Here is a 23,327-nt window from a genome sequence, read left to right as displayed (position 1 = left end):
CTCCCGGGACAAGTAGAGGGGCTGCTGCATGCCAGGCTGTCATCCTGGTCAGGCCAGGTCAAAACCAAGGCAGGGTCCTCTTTGAATGTATGTGTTTGTGTGTGTGTGCACATGCGGGGGTTGGAGGAGCACGTGGGAAAACCGTGTGAGTGTGTGTGTGTGTGAATGAGAAACTTTTATCTCCACAATAATAAGGGTGTGAGATTCTCTTTTATCTGGCTGAGGCCAGAACAAGGCACTCATAGTTAGCCATAGAGACACTAACTAGAGTGTTAATGCATGCCTGAACAGGGCCAGAACCAGGAGGGGAGTGCCAGGAGAAGAGACACCCAGAGGTCACTCATGTACCCATAATGGGCAGTCTGTACACAAGGGGTCTGGAGCAGTGAGAAGATGAACCTGCCAAGGCCCAGAACTGTTCCTGGAGCCAGGTGAGAAATGCTGGGTCAGTGAATGTCAGCATTGGCTGCAACAGCGATTCCGAAACTCGAGTGCTCATCAATGTCAGCGAGGGTAACCTGCACAGTCTCACAGGTCCACCCAAACGCAGAAAGACCCTGCACTCAGAAAGACCCCCACACTCAGCGAGACCCCCACACTCAGAGAGACCCTCACACTCAGACCCCCACACTCAGCGAGACCCCCACACTCAGAGAGACCCCACACTCAGAAAGACCCCCACACTCAGAAAGACCCCCACACTCAGAAAGACCGTTACACTCAGAAACACCTCCCCCACACTCAGAAAGACCGTTACACTCAGAAAGACCTCCACACTCAGCGAGACCCCCACACTCAGAGAGATCCCCACACTCAGAGAGACCCCACACTCAGAAAGACCCCTACACTCAGAGAGACCGTTACACTCAGTGAGACCCCCACACTCAGAGAGACCCCCACACTCAGCGAGACCCCCACACTCAGAAAGACCCCCACACTCAGCGAGATCCCCACACTCAGAAAGACCCCCACACTCAGCGAGACCCCCACACTCAGAAAGACCCCCACACTCAGAGAGACCCCCACACTCAGAGAGAACCCCACACTCAGAAAGACACTCGTGCTCAGAAAGACCCCCACATTCAGAGGGACCCCCACACTCAGAGAGATCCCCACACTCAGAGAGACCCCCACATTCAGAGGGACCCCCACACTCAGAGAGATCCCCACACTCAGAGAGACCCCCACACTCAGAAAGACCCCACACACAGAAGGCTTTAGTGGTCTGCTGTTGCCGTCCTGAGATTCTTAATATTTTTTGAATAAGGGGCGCCACGTTTTCATTTTGTCCTGGTCCCCACAAAGGACACAGCTGGCCCTCCCTGAGGTGCTTGTGAAAACCCACATTGCTGGGTCCCTCCCCAAGAATTTCTGACTCAGAAGTTCCCAGGTAAGAATTTTGAGAATCCTCAGAGCCAGTGGAATGGGGTAGCACCGGAGGATCCCAGCAGAGGGAAGGCTCGTCCAGACGAGCTCTGTGGCCTGGTCAGAGCTGCTGCTGCTTCCGAGTCAGAAGTCAAGAGGGTGCAAGGGGCCAGCTCAGCTCAAACCTTTATTTCTGAAAGGGCCAGAAAGCCCAAAGGCCAGCGCTGGCTTTCAATGCATGGGAAGGAATTGAGGGTGAAGGTTTGAGAACGGACACACACAACCCGAAAGAGCAGATCTCAGGAGGTGTAGGCAAATCTGGGGTGGAAAACGGAGTCTGAAATTGGCTGCTGGGTGGGCATGGTGGCTCACAACTGCAATCCCAGTGCTTTGGGAGGTGGAGGAGGGAGGATTGTTTGAGTCTAGGAGTTTGAGGCTGCAGTGAACTATGATGGCATCACTGCCCTCCAGCCTGGGGACAGAGCAAGACCCTGTCTCGAGAAAAATATTAGGACTATAAATCAAGGGAAACTGAGTCACATGAAGCAGTGTACCTGCACCTGCCCCATTCGTTCAGGAGCGAGTTGTTCAATGAGGGCTACTTGCACTCTAGAGAAAGGTTAACGCGCTGTCTGTTGGATGCACTGGGCCAGCAGAATGGTGAGTGGAAGGTTTTAAGCTCCCAGGACATAAGATGGTGGAAGGCTGGAGTATCCCATAACCCTAATGGTAGGCCAGAGTCTTCCGCCTCGAGGAGGTTGTGGGACTATTTTTAACATGTTTTCCACTACAAAATGAGTTCTCAGTGGTCTGTGTTGGAGGCTGAATCCCGCTATTTAAGAACTGTTTCTTCTGTTTAAAGGAGGGCGTTCTTAACTGGAGATTACAGACCTCTTGAGAGTCAACGGATGTGCTCCAGAAGGTCCATGTGCCCTGCGGGAATTGTTTGTGAAATTTAGTGTGTGTTATAGACACATATTTTTTCCTGGGGAGAGGATCTGCAGCTTTCAGATTCTCAAAGGGTTCTGTGACCCCCTCACAAAAGGATTTATTGAAATGGTTTGTCTGAAAGGGGGATTATTCAGGAAATAGTGTCAGACTAACTGGCCAACCCTTCGAAAAAAAATAATAAAGCAGGATCCTCACCTAACTCCTTATACCCAAATACATCCCCGATGGGTCAAGGATTAACATATTAAAGAAAAATGAAGCAATAAAAGTTCCGGAAGACATTTGGGTAAATATAGTTACAATGTTGGAGTTGGAAACCAGTTTCCAAAGTGGGAAACGAAAACCAGAAACCACACAGGAAAAGAATGATCAATCTAGTTCAGAAAAATGAAAGCATCAATGTGGGTAAAATCAAGACAAAAGACTATTGAGGTCAAAAGACAAGGGGTGAACAGGAAGTCATATTTATAGCACCAATCATAGATGAGAAGTCAATTTATTAAGTTACGAAGCATTTAGGTAACCTGTAAGAAAAAAATTAAAATAACTAAATATAAAGATGTACCTACAATGTGGGTAGGCAGTGAACACTGAAAGAAAGAGAGCCAATGAAAAGATTAAAGAAATGTGAATGGATGCCAAAAATTGTATTACCATTTTTTAACCTCACAGATTGGCCAAAATTTATATTGACAGTGTTTTATTATATGGATGTTTTATATTTTATTTAGTCTTGCATTTGCTATTTGGATTGCATCTGATTCTCAGGTATTAGAAACAATGTTGTCAAGAACAATTTTGTAGTTAAATCCATCATAATTTACTTAAATGCTTGAAGGATCACTAACATTTAGCATCACATAGCTGATCTTGTCCCTTCCAAACGGATCAGAGTATCCAGGCTGGAGCCACAGTCATCGCACAGTGTTGTAGCCCTCCTGGGAATGGTAGCCCTGGATGTCGAGATGGAAAATGTGGTAAATTATATTCAGTGAGTGTCCATTATGTGCAAAGTGTGTGCTGGGTACTTTTGAAAAATTTTATTTTATTTAAGACAGAGTCTCACTTTGTCACCCAGGGCGGAGTGCAGTGGCATGATCTCGGCTCACTGCAACCTCCACCTCCCAGATTCAAGCGATTCTCATGCCTCAGCCTCCCGAGTAGCTAGAATTACAGGCATGCGCCACCACGCCTGGCTAATTTTCTTGTATTTTTAGAAGAGACGGGGTTTTACCGTGTCGGCCAAGCTGATCTCGAACTTCTGATCTCAAGTGATCTGCCTGCCTCCACCTCCCAGAGTGCTGGGATTACAGGAATGAACCACTGCTCCTGGCCCGGTACTTTTGAATATATTAGCCATCTCACTTCACAACAAGAAGAAATCAAGCCAGCATTTTTTCCCCATTGTACAGATGCAAAAACAAGATCAGAAAGGTTTAGTAATTTCCCCCAGACTGCACAGTGAGGTAAGACGCAGGCCACTCTGGCCGAAAGCCGGTGTTCTTCTCGCCTCGCCAGCCGTCTGCTGAGAGCAGCAGCAGGTAGTTGGTGTTGTACTTCTGGAGGGTGGGGAGACTAGGAGGGAAGAAAGTCACTGCCAGGGAGGCGGAAGGACCCCCAAAGACAATTTTGTCCCTATTTACAATTTTCCCAAAGGTTGTCCCTGTCCCCTGGGTGCCCTGATGTGTTTTCTTCAAGGGAACATTCTGTGTGGGAGGCTCAGAGGTTGTCTCTGCGAGTTTGTACAAGGAATGGATGATAAATAGCAGTGGGCCTTGCTCTACCTCCCTGTGCCTTGTGACTTTTTAGGTGCATTTAGATGGGCCACCCAGGTTGACTCGAAGCTTTCAATACCCATGTGTGCATGCAAGCTTTCATAGAGCTCAGCGACGGAAAAGATGTTTCTCCATTCCCTCTGGTCCCAGGCAATTCAAAACCTTTCTCATCTGATTGCTCTTCTTAACCCTTCTAATTGCTGTTACTTTGCTGTTCTTCCCCCGCTAAGCCAGCCGACTCATCGTCCCTACCTTCATACTCCACCAGACCAGTCCCCACACCAGGTCACCCAATTAAGTAACCGTGTTCAGGTGAAAGTCTTCACAAACCGAGCGCAGGTACCGTGTTACCTTTTAAACACATTCTGAAGACCTAACGCTGTCAGAAGGAGTCTGGGGGCTCAGAGTTGATTTTCTAAGAGGAGCCTCTACTCTTAAACCATACCGTGTCTCCAGAGCTATAGCCAGAGGAGATGAACTGTGATTCTGAGAAAGCAGAACTATGAACCAGTGTAAGCAGAGAGAGGAACCGTCTGGCCCTGTTAGTGGCAGATACGAAGTGTCCTTACTCTGCTATTACTCAAAGGTGGTTACCAGTTAAAATTATCCCCCCAATAGTTGGCTATTTCTTTTCTTTTCTTTTTCTTTTTCTTTTTTTTTTTTGAGACAGAATTTCACTATGTTGGCCTCCGAGTTGAGGCCAGGCTGGTCTCAAACTCCTGTGCCTCAGGATCAAAGGCCTCAAGTGATCTGCCCTCCTCGGCTTCCCAAAGTGCTGGTATTACAGGCATGAGCCACTGCGCCCAGTCTTATTTTTTTGTATTTTTAATAGAGACAGGGCTTCACCATGTTGTCCAGGCTGGTCTCAAACTCCTGACCTCCAGTGATCCAACCTCCTTGGCCTCCCAAAGTGCTAGGATTACAGGCGTGAGCCACCACGCCCGCCTCATAGTTGGCTTTCTAAAGACATGAAAACACAGTGAGCGATAGTGTAGAAAGTATCAAATGACTTTTTAAAAATGTACAGATTCTTTGACGCCCCCCGCACAATTTTGCTCCTACGAATTTATCTTAAGGAAAGACTCCTATTTGTACAAAGATCTATGTACAATATGTTCTTCTCAGAATCTTCTATAGTATTGGAGAAATGGAAACCAACCAGTTGTTCAATAAAAGGGACTGACCAAGAAAATGAATGTGGCTATTAAAAGCCATGTTGTAAGAAAGATAGTGATGTGGCAGAATGGTCATAATGGACTAGGATCAGGGGAAGGGGGCATGAATGATAGGGAAAGCAGGCTAGAAAATAGTATGTACAATGGTACGTGCGTTTATAAAGAAAAAAGACTGGGAGGAGAGAGAAAGAAGGCTAGAAATCTTTGTAGCAAAAATGTTAAAGAGCTTTTCTCCAGGGTAGAGAATTATGAGCAATTTTTCTTTTTCTTGTGCTTTTTGGTTTTCCACTTTTGCTACATTGAGCTCCTTTGTAATTAGGAAAACCATGTTTTTAAAAGAGGTGGTTTTGTTACAGGTCCTTTGGTTCAGGATTCTGTAGTTGCCACGGGCTGTGGTGAGAGCCTGGAGGTGTCTGCTCAGGGAAGAGCAGCTGCCAGGTGGGGTCCGGGATGCAGGTGGCTATGCAAGCGGCTCAGCTTGTAGGAGAGTTGAGCTTGGCTCATGGATTCTCCTCCCATGATCACTTTTCCCACTTCCCCGCCTCCGCCCCCCACCTCCCTGCACCGATCCCACAGGGGACAATCAGTATCCCAAATACCCAGCCTGTTAGACATAGTGTCTGATCGAAGATCGAGTTCCTTGGATTAATGCTGGGTTGAAAAATGACCCATAAGTCCCCAGAGATGGAGCAGAGCTGGAGTGGAGCTTTGAATTTATAACCCAGCCTCCCAGCGCTGGGCCTGGACACCACACAATTTTGACAGATGATTCTCATGAGAAACTTTCAGTTTCCATTTGATTATGGGCCCATAAACACAGATTGCAATTGAGCAGAGTTAGGGCTCTGCCTGGATTGGACCTGCCAGGGCTCAGGGAGCCTTACTGGATGGCTCTGGCCTGCCTGTCACCTGCTGGTTCTGAGCTGCTGCCTGCAGCTATGCATGTGTTGAGATGTGGCTGTTGGATGTATCCACATGCATCTCTTATGTGGGCATCTGCCTCTCCCATTAGCCTGGACAGGGATGTGTCTTTCCAATGGATCATTCAGTCGTACCATCTTTGGGTGGTAGTTGTGCCTGCTGGTTACAGGAGGTTTCAGCTAACTCTGGTTTAGGGTTGACCATCTTGCTTTTACTTTTTCACTCACTCACTCACTCATTCACCATTTGCCATTACTGAGCAGCTCTCATGTGTCAGAATACGGACTTAGTAACACCAGGCAGACTCAGGGATACCAAGAATAAAGTCTCACTGCTAGCGTCAGAGGAGTCACACTTAAGATAGTGTCACATATGCATTAATTTAGAAAAACGTTCAGGGAGCTAAGAGAACACAGAGGATGAACCCCTAGGCAGGAGGGAGAAGCCAGCCTGGGCTACCAGGAAGGGAGGCTGTTCACTCAATTCATCTCAACAAGTGTCTGGAGCAGCTGCACTGGGCTAGACCCCCAGAGGATTAGATATAGACAGTGCAGTGGCATAGGCTAGACCCCCAGAGGATTAGATAGAGACAGTGCAGTGGCATAGGCTAGATCCCCTGAGGGTTAGACAGAAATGGTGCAGTGACGTTGTTCCTACCTCCATATTGCTTACCATTGTTGAGTATTTCTTCCAGCATTCCAGGGTAAGATTGCTTCTTGCTCACTCTCCCTGCGGGGAAAATATTAGCAGCTGCTTCAGGACCCTTGAGCACAGGGACAAGACAAACCGATAGCAGGGGGACACCTGCGGGGTCTGGAGTCTTCAGCTGGAATGAATTCAACAAATATTTACTCGCCTTATGCCAGGCACTCTTCAAAGCACTGGGCAAGCAGAAAAGCCAAAGAGGCAAAGTCCACATTCCGCTGGGGAGAAAGAGAGAGAGACCGTCGCCGAAGGCGCACATGCGTAGGTAAGGGGTCAGGTCCACATTCCACTGGGGAGAAAGAGAGAGAGATCATCGTCGAAGGCGCACGTGCGTAGGTAACGGGTCAAGTGCAGAGAAGCGCAAGGAAGAGACTTCCGTCAGAGAACAGCTGAGAGAGGACGGAGGGCAAGGCTATGTTTATACACAGGCAGAAACGACGGCAGCTTGGATTGTGGTGGCAACGGAGGAAGTGGCTGGAGGGGACCGGACTGTAGATGCATTTTGAAAGTAGAGCTTTTAGAGCGAGGGGTGTGGGAGACAGAGAGGAGTGGAAGATGATTGCAGGGGTTTCGGCTTGAGAACTGGGGAGCGAGCTGCTGTTTATTGAGGTGGAGAAAACTGGGAGAGGAACAGGTTTGGGGGAAGCCAAACCTGTTATCCCATAACTGTGGCACTTGATGGCTGTCCTAGGAGACTCTCACATGCCGCCCCCCACACCCCCACCTCATAGTTCCTGACTGGTGCTGTGATGTGCCCTGTCTTTTCGTGACCCCTGCATCGGCCTTTCTTCCTTGGCTGATGCACCATTTGCACTGCCCTCTGTGCTGCAAATGTAGCGGCCAGGCTTTTTGCACACCTTTTTGCTCAGGCCCAGGTGCTGCTGGGAGAAAATGCCTGTTCTTCCAGGGTTCCCCGCCTAATGTAAGCCATAGCATGCTGCCGCTCAGAGCCCCGGGTGACCTTCCCGTCCTGGGCACAGGAGTCAGGCGATTCAGCACCAGCCCTGGGCCCTGAGGCCTGTGGATGCCGCTGCCTCTTGTGCCGTGCTGCGCGCAGTGCCGGCTCCTTGTCCATAGAAACGTCCGGGCCCACCCGCGGCTTGCGAGGCCTCCCGCCCCCGGTCTGGTTTGCACCAGCCTCTTTTGTGTACCAGCTGCTCTGGCCGCCGCTCTTTCATCCCTGCTTCTGGGAGGGCCTGGCTCCGCACCCTGCGCAAACACATCTGGACTGCTTCAGACCGCATGACAGGAACAGCTGCTGCCAGAAAGCAAAGGACACAGCGGCCCTTTTGTAATCACTGTTGATTGTCTCCAGCCGTAGGGCACTTGTGTTTTGGTCTTGGATTTAAGGACTGCCAAGATGTTTCTAGGAGCATATTATTGCCCCAGGCCTGGCCGTGCCTTCTGTGGTCCAGGTGGCAGCAGGAAAGGGTAGAGGCATTGGGACCGAGCAAAGAGGCTCCTGTAAGTGTCTGTCCTGAGGCTTCCACCTTCTAGGATAGGACAGGGCACACAAGGAGGAAGAAGGCAGCAATGTGGCTGTCACCCACCGTAGCCACTTGCTGGCGTGGCTGACACCAGCCCTGGGCCCTGAGACAGCAGCCACTTCAGGCCTTCGGGCCCAGGGCTGGTGCTGAATCTCCTGTCTCCTGTGCCCAGGACAGGAATGTCACCTTGGGCTCTGAGCTACAGTGTGCTGTGACTTGCGATAGACGGGGTCTGGTGGCTTCCATGGTCTCCTGTTGACTCCACCTGCCAGTGTCTGCATCTCTTTGCCTGAGGGCTTTTTCTAAAGCTGTAAAAGTTTGCTTTGTCAGAAGAGGGGAAATGAATATCCCCCACCAGAGCAGCCCTCAGCTAGTGGCTGAGGGGACTGGGTGTATAAATACCCCAGCTACCTTGCCCTCAGCAGGGAGGACTTGGAGGCATCTGTTCTACAGGTCACCAGAGGACCCCGGAGGATTAAGCTCCAACTGCCAGCATGGGTGCTGGCTTGATCCCCTGCTCCTCCTCCTCCCCTGCTGCCTGTCCTCCCTGTGTACCCTCCTGCCTCCCTGGCAGTGGTCCTGTATCTCCTGAAGGTACACAGGATCCTCCTCTCAGGACCTGCTTTTGGGCGAACCCGAACTAAGACCAGTGACAGCAAAGGTCTATGGATTTAGGGATTGTTTTTAGGGCAGTTCAAACAGGTACCAAGAACCTGTGGGACGAACACATTAAAAGTGGAACTGCTCAATAGTTTTACTTAGAATCAGCTTTGAATGTACCTCAGGTTCAGAAAAAGTGCACAAAATCAGCCCTTTATAAGAAGCAACCCCACTGTCACTGAAGGAAGGGGTTCCTCTGTCTCTTTGATCTGCCTTCATACAGGAACATTTTAGACCATTTAAACCTCCATATTCCCGAGTCAGAGATTTGGGCTGAACCTAGGAAGCTATTTTGACATCATATAGGACTATACTGAGACAAAGTCTAAGGGAAAAGTGGAGAGGTCCGTCCGGAGGCTTAGCCTCAGTGTGGTATGTGGACATGGTTCCTTCATTGGCTGCTGTCACTGGTGAAGTGGAATTCTGGGGTCCAGAATTCTTTAGCTTCACAATTCAGCCAGTGGGATTATTTTCTGGGTAATCATGACATCAGCCACGGTTCATAGAATCAGGAAGGTCAATCTTTTTTTTTTTTTTTTAGATAGAGTCTCGCTCTGTTGCCCAGGCTGGAGTGCAGTGGCGCAATCTCGGCTCACTGCAACCATTGCCTCCTGGGTTCAAGTGATTCTCCTGCCTCAGCCTCCCAAGTAGCTGGGATTACCGGCATGCACCACCATGCCTGGCTAATTTTTGTATTTTTAGTAAAGATGGGGTTTCACCATTTTGGTCAGGCTGGTCTCGAACTCCTGACATTGTGATCTGCCCAGCTCGTGATCTGCCCACCTCAGCCTCCCAAAAGTGCTGGGATTACCGGCATGAGCGTCCGTGCCTGGCCTTTTTTTTTCTCTGAGATGGAGTCTCACTTTATTGCCCAGGCTGGAATGCAGTGACACAATCTCAGCTCACTGCAACCTCTGTCTCTCAGGTTCAAGTGATTCTCCTGCCTCACCCGAGTAGCTGGGACTACAGGTGCCTGCCACTACACCCGGCTAATTTTTTGTATTTTTAGTAGAGATAGGGTTTCACCATGTTGGCCAGGCTAGTCTTGATCTCCTGATCTCGTGATTCACCACCCCATCGGCCTCCCAAAGTGCTGGGATTACAGGCATGAACCACCGTGCCCAGCCAGGAAGGTCAATCTTTTCGCTGACAGCACGGGAGTCACACCGCAGTGACTTAATTGCCACCTGTACCTTACCCACTCCCCCAAACTCACCCTGTACTCATGTTCCTGGATGAACTAGCTTTGCAAATATCAGCCGTGTGTTTCCAACCTGAAAGCCCATCCTCTGCATCCTTTATGGAGCTGACCTGAAATGGCCAACATGGAGGACCGGCCCCTTCTGGATCAGCTGAATTTCAAATCAACATGATTTGAAAGAGCCGAGAGTCAGCACACACATGATCTCTCATCAGCCGCTGGCTGGAAAGACACATAATAAAGGATTCGGCAGAGCTTCTGATACCGCCGGCTTTGCGACCTTGTGAGGCTTGGGAGAGGAGCCTGGTTCTCATTTGAACAGATGGGCCTGTTTGCAAATACTTCCTCTGATACCCGAGAACACACAACATCCTGTCTGAGGTGGGTGGTTGTGACTGAAGAGACCAAACAGACCTCAAAGAAACACCTGCCACAGAAGTGGCAGCTCTGACTGTGGAGCCGAGAAAGCTTCGGCATTGCTGCCTCCCTGTCTAAGGGTGAAATTCTACTTTTATATATATATGTATCTACTTTAAGTTCTAGGGTACATGTGCACAATGTGCAGGTTTGTTACATAGGTATACATGTGCCGTGTTGGTTTGCTGCACCCATTAACTCGTCATTTACATTAGATATTTCTTAAGGGTGGAATTTTTTAACAAGCAGGCCAGAGTAAGGTTCTGAGAGTAAGAGGCAGAGCCAGCCTCCCTGCTGTCCTGCCTGAGAAGCTGGGGGCTGAGGTCTGATGGAGGAAGACAGGACAGAGAGGGGCAGGATGTCCAAGTATCCTTTTGGATGTATCACAGCGGTGCCTGGTACCGGGCAGGGGCAGACCATTTCTCCAAGGGCTGATGCTATTCTGAGAAGGTATCTTGCCCACCCAAGCTATCTCTTGGTCCCAGACTTGTCCAATTTTCTTCCCAATAACCAGCAGCCAACACCGTGCCCTCTTTGCAGTGAGACTGTACTGCAGTTGGAGAGAGAGCCCTGTAGGCAATGCAGAGTATTCCCAGGGTCACTCCCAAACATTCACTCAAGCATGGCACTAGGCCGGGGCTCTGCAGAGAGGGATACCCTGAGACTTCTGATACCCTCTGGGACGAGAGTGACAGATACCAGTCAAGGATCTCACCAATTCATCTCCCGTGCCCCAAGCAGATGTAATTCATGATATTCCTCTGTTCAACTGGGACACAGCCTCAGAATCCTTCATACTCCAATCCAGCAGGCAGCCACGAATGCCGAGATCCAGAGCTGAGATGCAACATGCTTTCCACATCTTCCCTGGGGACTTACAGTTTAAAACGGATTCCCTGACACCAATAACCATGCAGCAGATATGCAGATACCTCGATAAGAAAGGTCTTTGTGATTTATAATAGCAGATATAATCATTTACCCTGCCTAAAAGCTAAGGGTTTTTACCACACTGTGAGGTTTTGAAGCAGAGTATCACATGATTCGTGTTCCTGAATTTGACACTGGGGAATCCTCATCTGAGTTGAGGAGGATATAGCAATCTTCATTAGCCACTCTCAGGGGGTCTCTGCCCAGGATACAGGATCCGGACAGAGAACAAAGCAAAGAGGACCGATGTCTCCATCCTCGGTAGCATCTCTCCAATCTGCTCCTACCCCTCTGGCTCTCCTAAGCTCCCCTCAAGTAGGTGATCAGGTAAATTATCCTCTAAACTAGGAAAGGTACTATTAATAATTACATCACAATAACAGGTAAACCGGGAGGTGCCTCAGGCAAACAGGAAAGTAGGATCCCCATGCCCACAGGCCCTCTACTTTTGTATGGGGAGGTGCATCTTGTATGCCGGATGTGTGTGTAGGGGTGGGTGTGATTTGGTGGGTGTGCTATAGGGTGCTGAGCAAAAGCACATCCTTCTCCTGCCTAGGGATCAGTCCCTTCCTCAGCCCTGTGTCCCCTCTGGCTTCGCCTGCCAAGGCTCTATCAGGTGTGAGAGTACGGATCGATGGAGCTCCTGGCTGAGCTGATGAGGCTCCCAGGGACTAGAGCAATTAATTAAACCTCTTCCCAGCTCTCAGCACAAGCCCCGTGCCTCTGCCAGAGCCTTTTAACTGCCACTGGAATGGGCAGCTCTTAAAATCAACGTCCTTCTCTTAAAATCAACATCTTGCTCAGCAGTGCTAGGAGAGGGAGGCTGGAGAAGGCATGGAGCTGGCCTGTCCAGCAGTCCCCACCTCCCATTTGGGGCAGGTCCCAGGAAATGCTTCCTTCCAATAGCTTCTTCCCTGCTGTGCCCACTTTGGGAGTTTTTGCAGCTATGAGATTGTTGACAAAATGCAGATAGTCACACATGGGAGACGCTTCTGAGATCTTAGAGCCCAGCTGAAGATCCCTGAGGGAAAGGGGCTTTCTGGACACCCAGGTTTCCTGGGAGGGGAAGGATGTTCCAGCTCTGGTCTTGGCCGATATCACCATGGATGAACGAGACCCAGATCTAGCTGCTACAGGCGCTGTGGGGCATGGGACAGAGGACGCACACAGCACTGGCTGTGGAGTCCTGTTGTGAGCATCCCTGTTGAAAGAAGTAGGCAGGAGACTCTCAGGACCAAACAGATAGAGCCCAAATAACCTGGAAATAAATTGCATGAAGAGCCCTGGGCCAGGCCTTCAGGAGCCAGGGCCCAGGGGAATCGGGCTGTCCAGAGCAGCCTCTGTGAGAGCTGCTGGGGATGCAATGGTCTTAAAGCTGCCTCTTGACTCTGAGATTCCAGACTTTGATTCTGCAATGGACTCAAACCCAGCATCCAATGCGGAACAATAGCTGTGCTCTTGCTCTCCCCGACCCCACAGAGGGAGGCAGTGGCACAGTTCTGTCCACACAGCCAATAACGTGAAAATCACCTCTATTTGGAATGCATTAGGATTCCAATTTACAACAAATTTTCTTTCCTAAACTCGCTTGGCTTTGCAGACATGTGTCTCTGACAGCAGAACGAGGGCAGGGCCCCTGTGTGCCAGGCCAGAAAGAGGGACCTGGCAAGGAGTCCTGAATTTTCAGGTGAAAAATCTGCTTTAGGCAAACTGGGAATGAATGCTGATGTAACTTGGCGTGTATGTGTGTGCGTGTGCACGTGTGTGATGAAGGGTCTGTGTGTATTGCGGGAGGCAGAGATCCTGGAGACCCTGCCTAGTGACAGTAATTGCGGGTGATGATGTCTGATAATCGGATAATCATATTGATAACAACCATCATCTCCCTCACACTTGTGGTGGCCCAATGATTTCACCCATCACTTTGGTTTGTCTTGTGCTTGGGCAGGTGCACTAGGGCCCCGTCTTACAGATGAGGATGCTGAGCACCAGGGAAGCCCATTAATAAGGTCCCACTGCTGGTAAGTGACAGACTAGGATTGGAAGGCTGCTGTCTGTTTTTGGAGGCCCTATGCTTGATTGCCCCTGAATCTGACACACTTGGGTGGAGTTGGGTTAAGCTAGGCCAGCTCCCAGAAGAAGTGGGGCTTAGCCCTGATGAGGCTAAGGAAGCTGCAGTGAGGGTGGTGTCCCATGTTCCCTTCACCACCCAGGGCTGTGAATCATCGTCCAGGCCTTGGGGATGCAGGATGGGTGTTGGAACATATGACAGCTTTGCACATTTATTTGTGCTCCTGACAACATGAGCAGAGAAAGCTGCAGGCTATAGACTTGCAGTCTGAGGGTCTGGGGTAGATGTCCCAGTACTGCATCAATATGGCAGCTCTGTCTTCATTAAGGTCCTGGACAGGGGCAAGACCCAGCCTGCTAAGTGCACTGGGCTCTGGGGTCATGGCTCTCTGCCAGGGCACCTCAGGCCAAGTCAAGGCATGTGGAGGGTAGACTGAGCTGTGAGCAGCCATGCCAGGGGTGCCATCCTTGCTCCCTCTCTTTGAGAACTGCAGAATTAGCTCCTGGTGGTGGGTGGTTGAGCCCAACTGCCGCCAGCTGGATAGCAAAAGGGCAGCGGGCAGCTCCGTGGGCACCCCCCTCTTGGTGCGTGCTGAACTGTGGCAAACCCAGGTCTCTCAGGCTGGAGGAGAGCAGGCCTGCCTCCCTGTAAGAGTCCAGGGCAGCAGCTGTGGGACAGGGTGGTGTGAGGGGTTGGGAGGGGAGCTCGTAGAGAGTCAAGGAGGCAAAGGGCTGTGTCAGATCTTCTGGCCAGAAGTGACAGAAGATGCACCTCAAAATGGCTTCATGAAGACCAAAAGGGCGGGCATGTCTCTCACTGGTTCCCTTGACTGAAATACCTATGCCTGGCCAAACCTGGGGCTCGATGGTGGAATCGAGATTTGGTCTCTGGATTTCTCAGTTCTGCTTCCTTCTGCACTGGTCTCTGCTCAGGCAGTTGGGGCAAGATGGTGGCCCACAGCTCCAGCCCTGGGAAAAAGAGTGAGCTTCTCTTCCTCAACCAATAAAAGCCAAGTTTGTGCCTGACTGAAGCACATGGGCATCCATGAACCGGTCCTGTGCTCTGGGAGTCAGGAGTGGGGTCAGGTTCACATGGGATGTGATGACGATGATGTGTCCTAAAGCTCAAGAACAGGAATGAAGGCTGGGTGGCCCAAGGAACAGTCACCGACCATGAACAGGAACAGTATCAATCTGGATTGGCCTGAAAATTCTTGGATGGAGGTGTGTCCAGGAGAAGAGAGGGAGGGAAGGAGGGAGGAAGGTATGCGTGTGTGGATCAGTGAGTACTGCAGGCTCCCTTCAGAGACAGGGAGAATTTAGCACCGAGCACCAGGGGGCAGCCACAATGAGCCTGACAGGCCCTGTTCCCAGGAGGGCGTCAGGTGTGCGTCATGGAGGTGTTGTGCACACCTGAGTGTGTGTGCAGGCGAAAGGGTGAACTTGCTCCCTGGAAACACCACCCCCAGACCTTCCCGAACCCCATCCACAATAACCAATATTTCTCTAGTGCAGTGGACACAAGGCTTTCCACATCTCAGTCTCCCTGGGCAGCAAGTGAGGCTGATACCATTGGGATCTCCGTTTTAACAGGTGAGGCAGGGCCGGTCAGCACTCGCTGCAGGTGAGTGGGCTGCCTTGGCTGCCTGGGTTGGATTCTGGGCTCTGCTATTTACTAGCTGTGTGACCTTCAGATCACTTGCTCAACCTCCTTGTGCCTCAGTTTCCCCATTTGTAAGAGGAGCTGATAGCACTTTCCACACCATGTGGTGAGGGTGAGATAAGTTGGTGTGTGTGACCTGCTGAGAAGGCTGTTTTATGTGTTGCAGGAAAAGATACCTGGGCCGCGTATCAGCCTTTTGGGCTCAATCTCGTGGCTGAACCACTGCTTTCCACAGTCAGGTGCTGTGCAGCTCTGAATAGACCTTTCCAGTGGAAGGCTCTAGGGCTCTCCTGTGGATGTTCCTTCCTGCAACCTGGAGGGCACGCAAGTCAGAGGTCCTTTGGGGCCAGTGGGCCGGTGCTGAGCAGGTGAGGCTGCTCTAATGGTTATTAAACGTCCCAGCTGGTGCTGCGCGTCTAAGTGTGGCTGAGTGTGGGACCCACGAGGCCCTTCTCCCATGATTTGAGCCTGGTCTAAGGGCTCTGGGGGAGTGAGAGCTGAGGTTCAGGCATCTCTTCCTTCAAACGGATATATGGAATAATGCGGAAGATGGTGGCGTGAGCCAATGGCATGAAGGAGCCAGGTGGAAGGAAGTTGGACTGTTTGCCTGCTGGGGAAAGGAAGGGACACTGCCGTACCCTGCTGCTGAAAGTGGGGTCCACGGGTCAGCAGCACTGTCACCACCTGGAAACCCTGTAGGAAATGCAGAACCTCAGACCGACCCCAGATTTAGGGTATCAGAACCTGCTTTTTCAAAAAATTGTTAATGAGACAGGGTCTGGCTCTGTTGCCCAGGCTAGACTGCAGCAGCGTGATCTCAGCTCACTGCAACCTCTGCCTCCTGGGCTCAAGCGATTCTCCTGCCTCAGCCTCCTGAGTAGCTGAGACTACAGGTGCATGCCACCATGCCCAGCCAATTTTTTGGATTTTTAGTAGAGACAGGGTCTCACCATGTTGCCCAGGCTGGTGTCAAACTCATAGCCTCAAGCGATCCTCCATCCTCAGCTTCCCAAAGTTCTGGGATTACAGGCATAAGCCATCAGGACTGGCCAGAGTATGCTTTTTTTTTTAATTAAATTTAATTTTTTTTTGAGATGTATCACTCTGTCGCCCAGGCTGGAGTGCAGTGGCGCAATCTCAGCTCACTGCAACCTCCACTTCCTGGGTTAAGGGATTCTCCTGCCTCAGCATCCTGAGTAGCTGGGATTACAGGTGTGTACCATGACACCTGGCTAATTCTTTTTGTAGTTTTTTAATAAGATGACTTACATGCGCTAAAATGCTTGAGAAGCACAGTGTTAGTTATCAACCCCAGGGAAGGTTTCAGTTCCCCCAGTCATACTGAGCTTCTATGGGGAGTTCCAATAACTAAGAGAAAGAGCCTCTGACACAAGTCAGTGGGCAAAGCTCTAGACTTCATTTCTAGCACTGTGCTGCCCAATATGGCAGCCATGGGCCATGTGTGGCTATTAAGGTTAAATGTATATTAAAGGAGATGAAGTAGAGTGAAACATTTCAGTGCTTCGGTCACACAAGTCACATTTCAAGTGCTCAGTAGTCACACGTGGCTTGTGGCTGGTATATTTGTGGCACCAATTACTGAACAATTCCCCTATCACAGAAAATTATACTGAGCAGTGTTGGTCTAGTGTCTGACAGTGTAGCCATGTGCAGAGAATGACCCAACCCCAGCTTTCCCTGAATGGAGGCTTCCCTCTTTGGTGGCAGGGGGATGGGGGTGGAGGTGGTGGATGGGCAAGTGACAGTTGTGTGAAACTCAGAAGTGTGCGATTTGGGTTGGGAGGGGCACTGCAGCCCCAGGAAACAGCTGCATGAGCAAGAACATCTGGTGAAAATCAAGGCTTGAGTTAGTTCACGTGAGACACACTGGAAGGATGTTAGAGATCATTTAGCTCAAATCTCCCCCTCCCCTTCCTATCACCCATTTAATAAACCAAGACCTAGCAGTCTAAAGAAAAGTGCAGTGGCTAGAGTTGAAGTTGGGTTTTGCACTTCAAGACCAATGTTTGATGTATTCTGCTTGTGGGACAGTGAGACGAACTCTGTGCTTGCAAAGAAAGTTTCAATGAGGTAAGAGGTGCTGGAAAAGACATCACATGAGACAGCGCCATTCAGGAACCAAAGAACTTGCCTACAGCCTTGCAGGGAGGTGGCCAGAGAAATCTGGGGGAGGCACTGGGAAAGAACATTTCATGGTGGGGGCAGAAGGGGTGGGCAGCAGGGGGAAGGAGGACCTAGGCTGGGAAGGGCCCAGCTCCATCCCTGACCATTCGTCTATTAGACGACACCTGCATGGGGCAGAGGCTGGGCAATGTTTCACCAATATGCCTGGTCTCTTCCTCCTTGGTCTGCATTTCTGTGCCTCCCTATCCTTCCCCAGTTAGGTGGGTCCAGGAGACTGAACTCTGACCCACGGAATCTGGGCAGAAGAGTTGCTGCCATTTCCAGGGCTGGGCCCTAAAAGGCTCTCTCTGCCTTCTCTGGTAGCCCACCCAGATGCAGTTGATGCAGTGGAACATCCTAGAAGACTAGAAGACTACTGCGGCCTAGAAGACTACCGAGATACTGGAAAGGAGATGCCTTGTCCCCAAAAGACTGGGAGGAGTGGAACATCCCAGCTAGCTCACTTTAGGCTATTACTGCAAGAAATTAAACCTATATAGTGTTAAACCATAGAAAATTTGGGGGATGTTTGTTATAGCAGCTGGTCTACCCTGGCTAATACACTGCATGTGGGGTGTGCTCTAAAATTTCCATCTCTTCACCATACCCCATAGTCTTTGAAAGATATTTGTAGGTCACTGAAGAGGCCATTCTTTTCCCTTCCCTCCCTCTGTTTCTCTGTTCTCAATTCTTCCTGTCTAGGAGTTCTGTAGTCACCTCCAATTGGCCCTTCAGGTTCCCCAATCCAGAAGCAGTTCCTATGAAGGCAGCCCCAGGTTATTGCCATATTCATGGGGTTATCAGGGTTATGGCAGGTCCTAGGACAGAGGAAGTCCCTGCCCATCACTTCCTCCAGGAAGCCTTCCCTGCACTTTTGGGTTACAAATCATCCTGTGCATTCCCATAGAATATTGTCAGTGATGCCCACATTCTTTGTGGCCTGCTGTATGGTAACATATACACTCAGTACTCAGTTGTGGTTTACTTGTCTTACTTGTCACTCTTCTGTGGGATCCTAAAGAATTCCATCACTTCTACTGTGAAGCAGCAAGAGCCAGACATGCAGATACCCACTGTGGGAGGCAGCTTCTGATATGGCCTCCGAAGAAGTACCCTCCTGAGATTCATGCCCTTGTGTCATCCTCTCTCCTCCAGTGCGATCCAGACCCACTGAGTTGCTTCTAGTGAACTGAATACAGCAACAGTTCTAGGAGATTAGGCTTTAAAAGACTGGGTTATATTCTCTCTTTCAGGCACTCTGTCTCTCATTCTCCCTCTTGCTTGATCAAGATATGCTCTTTGATGAAGTAAGTTGCCATGTTGGAGAGGCCCATGTGGTAAGGAACTGAGGGTGGCTTCTGACCACCAACCAGTAAGGAAATAAAAGTCCTGAGTCCAACAACCCATAAGGAATGGAATCCAGCCAACGATCACATAATGAGGTTTGAAGTGGATTGGCTCCAGTTGAGCCTTCAGATGAGACCTCAGCCTCAGTTCACACCTTGATTCCAGCCTTGTGAGAAACCCCCTGGCCAGAAGACCCAGTTAAGCCATATCTGGGTTCCTGACCCCAAAGAACTGTGAGATAATAACTGTGGGTTATTATAAGGTAATACGTTATGGGGTAATTTTTTTTTTTTTTTTTTTTGCAGCAATAGAAAACTAATAAACCAATGAAGAATATTTTAATGAAGGAAGGAAAATTGGTCCTCATTCAAGCAGTAAGGTAATTGGGGTTGGGTTCACGGCAATGTGGGACACGGTAGAGAACAACAACATGAAGGTGAAACTTGGGTGGGAACAGGGAGTGAACAGATGACCACCAGGGCCCTCTCAGGTGAGGCTGCCCAGTGATGGCCCTGGTGGCAGTTCCTGAAGATCCCTGGGGCCTTAGGTGGGTGACAGCTCTCCTAAGTCTCTGCTCCTGAGGCTGACAAGCCCTCACACTCCACATTCTGTCCATGCAGCTATAAATATTAAAACGTGCCAGAGGAGAGATTGCAAAATAGGGCTGTGGGCAAGATAGAGCTCTGAATTGAGGAGAAGAAATGAGAATGAATTTCTCTCTTCTGATTCCCGCTTCTGTCTGTTTATTGCAAAAGGCGCTGTGGGAGATAAGGAGCAGGCAGCTCGTGCCCTGCAGGCTGTGCAGGAGGCAGTTCCATTGAGGGTCGCATGGAGGGGCAGAGTTGGGTGCCACCTAGTTCACGAGGCCGCCTGAGGAGTCAGAGCTCCCCACACCGTCCCAGATGCTGCTACTGAGTAGAACTCTGGGGTTCAAGCCCTGCTGGTCCCACACCAGGGCAAAAACAAAATATAAAGTAAAACAAAATAAAGTAAAATAAAAGCAAACAGAAAAAGTGCTCCTGTGTGGGTAGGTGTGGGGTGGCTTTGGGGCTCCCCAGCCCAGAGTCTGAGCACTACAGCTGCCAGACAAAGTCCCCCTAGTCCCTCTCTGCTCCTCTGTCTCATACCTCAAGTCTTCCTGTCCATCGATTCTTCTCCAGAAACTTCTTTCCCATCCACCGGCTTCTTTTCCATTCCTGCCACCAGCACTCTCATCTACTCACTGTTCATGACCTCCCCAACCAATGACTTATCTTCTTTCCCTCTACGCCTCTCTAATTCATCCTACCAGCAGATTCACTTTGAGATACTGCTTTGGACATATCACTTCCCTGTTTAAAATCTTCTATTTGTCCAAACCAGGGCAGGACTTAGTCTGGAACTGTTGGTCTCACCTACAAACCCTCAGGTACCCCTTTCTACCACAACCTCCAAGCCTCACCCCTAAGCACCCACTCCTTGCACCAGTTTCCCTGTCTGCCCTCTGCCCAAATGCACCCTGATTTCTTGTCTTTTTTTTTTTTTTTTTTTTTTAACTCCTCTCCCAGCCTGGCAGTTCCCAACCAGCTCTTCCTCACATGTCTTCCTGTACAAGTTATATCCTCCTCCTTCAAAACTCCGGCCCAATCTTACCTCTCAGCAAATCCATCCCTGACAATTGAAATCCTAAGTGCTTTCTCTGTCCTCTGAACTCTTATATAATTTTAGCCTGTGCAATTCATTTGTTAATTAATCATGCACTGTGCTGCCTTGAGACATCATTTTTTTTTCTCCTGTAGCCTTGTGCTGATAGTTAACTCTTTGAGGGTGATTTGAAGTTTGCTTGCTTATGTTTTGGCTTCATGCCCCTTCGTGACATCCTTGGGCACAGATGCCACAGCTTTTTACTCCTTGCAGCAGCTTCCCAAGGATCCCAGCACTGAGTGAGGCTGCTTCTGGGACTGCAGAGTGTTTTTGCTGGTTTTTATTCTCTCCTTCCCTAGGTCCTGGGACACTATTCTCTCTGTTTCCCCATTTATTCATTCATTGATGTCTCCTTTTAAGGGGGCTTCTTTCATGCTTGTCCTTGAATGGTATTTCCTTGGAGTTGGTCCTGATCCCCCTGCCTTTCTCACACTCCACTCTCACCCTGAATCATCTCAGCTAAGTTCCTTCTTCCCACTGCTGCTTGCATGCTTATAGCAATCAGTGTCTCCACCCATCACTGCTTCCCTAAACTGTAGGTCTCTATTGGATCCATCAAGCTGCACATTCCACAGGAACCTCCAAACCAAGGGACCCAAACAGAACCAGCTGTTTGCAGTTGCCATTGCAAAGTACCACAAACTGGGAGACTTAAAACAAGGGATTTATTCTTTCACAGTTCTAGAAGCTGGAAATCCAAAATCGAGGTGTTGCAAGGCAGTGCTCCCTCTGAAGGCTCCGAGGGAGGATCGCTCCTTGCTCCTGGGGCTCCGGGCAATCCTTGGCGTTCCTCGGCTTGTAGCTGCATCACCTCTGCCTCCGCCTCCGTTTTCACAAGGACTTCTTCCCTGTGTGTCATTCTGTGTTTTCACACGGCCTTTTAAAGACATCAGCTTTTGAGACCCCAGATTTAGGGTCCACCGTAATCCAATATAACCTCATCTTAATTAATTAGAACTGGAAGACCTATTTCCAAATAAAGAGGTTCCGGGTGGACATGCCATTTTAGAGGGTCACCACTCATCTTGGTACACCCTTAGCTCTCCCCGTAACAAGCTTTCTTTTGGTAAATTACATTCCCCTTCCTCCCCCAGCCCAGTCACCCAGACCCAAGAAGCATGGGGCTTATGCAGATTCTCCTCTCTCCATTTCTCATCCTCTACCACAGTCGTTCCTGACACTCCTTGGCCACACCCTCCTATCCCTCGTCTCCCCTCTGACTTGCGGCGGTGGCCCCGACCTGCACAGCATAGGTCAGTGTCGGCCAATCTTCTTTTCATTATTCCCTGTCAAGAAGTCTTTTCCTAATTGCCTGCCTCTATGAACCTGCAATGCCACAGATAGACTGCATGTCTGTTTCTATGCTGTGTGTATTTTTATGCCTTTAAACATAAAGGGTAAGATTTCTGGCAGCCCCCCCAAGAACCAATTTTGCCACTTTGGGGGTGATGTCACCCCCTTCTGGAATGTATGGTGTGTGATCTCCCTCCCTCCCTCTGCTCCGGGCCCACCCCTCCTCTCACCCATGCATCTTTCCTACTTTTATAAAACACAAAAAGGAGCTTGCTCCACCTGAAACTGAGAGAACGTCAGCATTGCCCCTGAGAGAATGTCCAGACCTCTTGGGACAGCATCCTTCTGCATCCAGCGCAGCCCATGGCCCTTCCATCTGCTGCTCCAGCCACACAGGGAGCAGCTGCATTCAGGCCAATGTGCTTGGTCCCGGGACACCATCTGCCTGCACCATCCGCACCTCTTGCTTGCATGTTCAGTTTGAATTTTACATTTCAAGATGCAGGTTGAGAGTCACTATGACGAGAAAGTGCTCTCCTACCACCCCCAGGAGACTGGATGCCCATCCATCCCCACTCGCCACACACTCAAAGGTTAAGGGGCACTTCTTCAAAACCATGTCTCCTCAGGTAGAGCAGGTGCCTGGAGGGTGGTGCAACAGGGAGAGGAAGGGGAGGACAGAGCTATTCACCTGAGTTGGTACCCACTGAACCTGGCCAGCCTCCCACAGTGGAACTGGTAGCACTGCCATCTCTCTGCCTGGCTCAAATATCTGGAAATCACAGACTGCTTCTCACCCATCTCTGTATCTCCAGAGCCTAGCCCAATGCAGTCAGAGCCCAGTGAGTGTTTTGCTGGATGAATGAATGAATGAATGAATGATTAATGAATGGGCTTCTCTGGACTGTGTTTCAGCTGCCCAGCCACCTCACATGAACTCCACTGTTGCTCCCTGTTGCCAGGCACCTCCAAAGGCTGCCTGGTTTCTACCTGCCCATCTCCTCTGCAGACCACCTTTTCCTCCTTCGGGAGGGGTCACTACGCAGGCACCTGATCCTGCACTCCTGGTTGGCTTCTCTCTATGTTGAACTCTGCTCCTGTGGCCCTGGCCCTCCTTCTCCTCCTATTCCCTCACTCTTCATCTTCAAGCTGAGTCCCATGATGCCCTCCTGCCCCACCCCCCTTACTCACCACTATTGCCCCCGGGCTATGTGCGTGCCATCTTCAGGTGAACAGCTCTGCCCACCACCTCTTCTCTCTGTGGTACCCCCCCTCCAGGCACCCTCTCCACCTGTAAGGATGTGGTCTTTAACAAGTGCCTGTTGGCCGGGCACAGTGTCTCATGCCTGTAATCCCAGCACTTTGGGAGGCTGAGGCGGGTGGATTACCTGAGGTCAGGAGTTCAAGACCAGCCTGGCCAATATGGTGAAACCCTGTCTCTACTAAAAACACAAAAATTAGCCAGGTGTGGTGGAGCGTACCTATAATCCCAGCTACTCA

At 50.1% G+C, this 23,327-nt stretch overlaps 1 protein-coding gene across 2 annotated transcripts in view; it reads left to right on the top strand.

Annotated features, from left to right (window-relative positions):
* The window catches only part of RPL38 (ribosomal protein L38), a 694,013-nt gene that overhangs the window by 176,551 nt on the left and 494,135 nt on the right, over positions 1-23,327 (top strand). Inside the window, exon 1 of one of the 2 annotated variants that reach the window (XM_050765775.1) lies at positions 6,978-6,987. The exons of the other annotated variant lie outside the window; for it this stretch is intronic. The gene's annotated coding sequence lies outside the window, so the exon portion shown is untranslated. Of the gene's footprint in view, positions 1-6,977; positions 6,988-23,327 lie in introns of those variants that run through there. 2 annotated transcript variants of the gene reach the window in all.

The sequence above is a fragment of the Macaca thibetana genome, chromosome 16 (assembly GCF_024542745.1).
Source record: "Macaca thibetana thibetana isolate TM-01 chromosome 16, ASM2454274v1, whole genome shotgun sequence".
NCBI classification, from domain to species: domain Eukaryota; kingdom Metazoa; phylum Chordata; class Mammalia; order Primates; family Cercopithecidae; genus Macaca; species Macaca thibetana.
The sequence above is the reverse complement of the archived record's forward strand: the minus strand, read 5'-3'. Positions and strand labels throughout refer to the sequence as shown.